We start from the raw sequence: 2,901 nt of genomic DNA, 5'->3' as shown, positions 1-2,901 counted from the left end.
TCCCTAAACATTTTAAGCATGAAAGTTTTATGAAACGGTACCCAAATATGCGATTGCTGTATAGAATGAATTATTTAACACGAACATTAAGCTGTTTACATCTTCCGCCTGAGAACAGTCACCCGTTGCTACCCAACGCAGAAACACAGCCACTAGCAAAGACATTAGCTAGCCAATATGATAAAGAAATAAATGATTATTTTGTTTATTTCTTTTGCACATTTATTTGAACATTTCCATCGATTGTACAAGCACTTGGAAACTGTCCAATCCCTAGTTCATCTGGCATTTTACCGGTCTGGCGCCGGTCTGTGTCTTCTAGCATATAATGCCAGCGAACTCTTGTTTTTTTATGTCCACATTCAAGGGTCCCTTTTTGAACCTGCGAGAAGCATTCTTTCAATGTAACAGATTTACTCCGGGGAAAGGCAGCATGACATTAAGAGTAGCTCAAGCTTTCAGCACCCATATCGGACTGCGTGTATGCAGACACCGCTCAGAATCCCCTGGAAGATTCTCCCTCAATTCCGTTGTGCAGAGCTTTACCTCTTTCAAAAGGCTTCACTTTCCTAGTCACATTCCAAGGCTCATCGAACCCGGGCTGTTTCCTCCAGCGGTATAGTATTGCAGTGAGACAGCACGATGCCTGCAAGACTATGTCACGCTAAACGCCACAGATTGTGTTTGTCCGTTCGTGTCAGTCCTCCTGCAGCCACGGGAAGTGGGACACAAACATGCTGCAATGCTTTCAAGACGTTAGGATTTGTTTGTGCAACATCCGAGAAGAGTACTTGTGGCTTGAATGTGAACTGTACGTGCCCGCCCCCTTTCCTCTGTAGTGCATGAGTTCCTCCCGGCATGCCCTTCGTCATTGTTCTGTCATCTTGTATTTAAAGGGTTGTATTTCTGCTGCTGAAAATAAGCAACGGTTTTCTCACAACGCCCTTTGTTCCCGACGGAGCCCTTGTCTGTCATGAAATTCTTCAAAACCTCAAGCTAGAAGAAGAAGACGACAAATATGAAGCGTTACAGCAACAACATGCCATGAGACGATTGATAACGATTTCCATAGGATCCCCGCGGTTGCCTGGCAACCGTCAGCTTTGCGCATTGGCAGTATCGTAGCCTGTGAGGTTTAGCCGAGGCGCGATTATTGCTAGTTGAAAACTTTTCCCAATACCCCGCTTCCGCCGGTTTGCAATACAATCGGTGAAAGCAATTTTTGACAGTCTCGTCAGAGCGTGACATAGTCTTGCAGGCATCGTGCTGTCTAACTGCAATACTATACCGCTGGAGGAAACAGCCCGGGTTCAATGAGCCTTGGAATCTGACTAGGAAAGTGAAGCCTTTTGAAAGAGGTAATGTCGACGCTTTTTTAACAGAGCACCAAAAAAGCGTCTTTTTTGAAGGCCTGGGTACTGAGCATTGATGGTTCAGTGGTAGAATTCTCGCTTCCCACGTGGGAGGCTCTGGTTCGATTCCCAGCCAAAACAGTGGCTTTTGCAGCGAGCGGCTCCATCACTTGCATCCCCTTGCAACTCGCAACTGAAAACCCACTGAAGCTAAGCATTTGTTAGCCAGGTCAGTACCCGGATGAGGGTGAGCTACAGGGAAAAACAAAGTTTCCAGCTGGAAGCGGTGTTAATGGTTCCGGCGGGGGGGCGCTCACCCTGAGGTCTGTGCGGGTCCCAATGCCCCAGCATAGTGACGGAGACGCTGTGTTGTAAAAGGGCGCTGTCTCTTGGATGAAATGTAAAACCGAGGTCACAGCGCTCTGTGGTCATTAAAAATGACCACCAAAACCTTTGACAAATGCTCTTGGTAATTGATGGTCTTCAATAATGCTTCTCCTTTAGGTACATTTTAAATCAGCTGAAAAATGCTGTGAAATGGGGGGTCACTTCACGCCAGTGTAGGATTTGGGTTACAAGAACCATGAAACTGCACGAGAAAGCCCGTACACTGAATTACACGGCTTTCTATTCAAAGGAGGGCAAAAGAAATTCCCTGAGTTCGATTTTTTGCAGCACAGAGAGGATTGCTGTCGTGAGGCTGGTTAGCTCAGTTGGTTAGAGCGTGGTGCTAATAACGCCAAGGTTGTGGGTTCGATCTCCGTACAGGCCAGGTCCCTTTCTCCTCTCTTACAAAAGCTGTTAGGTTCCTTTCCGTGGTGAGATGGGTTGTCATGCAACCCTACCACATAGTGCCGACAGACAATTAAATGACAAAAATGAAGAGAGTTAAAGCAGCTGGAAAGGTTTTCTTACAACTTTTGAGCTGACACAGTTTTGGAAAATGTTTTTTTCACGCTGCACTGTACCACATAGGCAGCCAAGAGTCTCCAAAACAAAACAGAATTGACAGTCATATAATGTCCATTAACCCCGGTTTTAAACACAGCATCATGTCTGCCATCATAAGAATATGAGTCCAATATTTTAGAATATAGTCAGAATGTCTTCTAACCTTACCTGTGGTGTCTTTAATCCCTATTGCTCAATGCATAGTGTACGTACTGCATACATGTGTCTTGAGAATGAGGAATGGGCCCCTGAGAGAAATTATACGTTCTGGATGAGGTCAAAGGTGCTGGAACACTGTATTTAGGATGTTTGCAGTGATTGTGTCTCCTGCTTCAACGCAGTGATATATAGATGTGCTCCTGTAATTTATTGGTACATGCCCAGGGCAGTAAGTAGTCTGAGGATTTATTTCCAGACGGCATAGAGCAGTGAAGCAGTGAAGTAGTGCAACACACTGGATCATTATATTATTAGAATCTATTCTACTTAAATTATTACATTATACACAACTTGAGTTCATTTTAAAAATTAAAAGGTAATGAAAGGAATGCATATTCATGAGGAAGATAATACCGATATGCATGTGATAATCTTCCTT

The 2,901-nt window shown here is 44.5% G+C and overlaps 1 non-coding gene across 1 annotated transcript; it reads left to right on the top strand.

Moving 5' to 3' along the window:
• Positions 1 to 1,099: 1,099 nt before the first annotated feature.
• LOC138236269 (U4 spliceosomal RNA) lies at positions 1,100 to 1,241 on the top strand. The gene has a single exon (XR_011188562.1). It is a non-coding gene; the product is annotated as a U4 spliceosomal RNA (small nuclear RNA).
• Positions 1,242 to 2,901: the final 1,660 nt, after the last annotated feature.

This window comes from Lepisosteus oculatus, unplaced genomic scaffold (assembly GCF_040954835.1).
Source record: "Lepisosteus oculatus isolate fLepOcu1 unplaced genomic scaffold, fLepOcu1.hap2 HAP2_SCAFFOLD_88, whole genome shotgun sequence".
In the NCBI taxonomy this organism is placed as follows: Eukaryota; Metazoa; Chordata; class Actinopteri; order Semionotiformes; family Lepisosteidae; genus Lepisosteus; species Lepisosteus oculatus.
The sequence above is the reverse complement of the archived record's forward strand: the minus strand, read 5'-3'. Positions and strand labels throughout refer to the sequence as shown.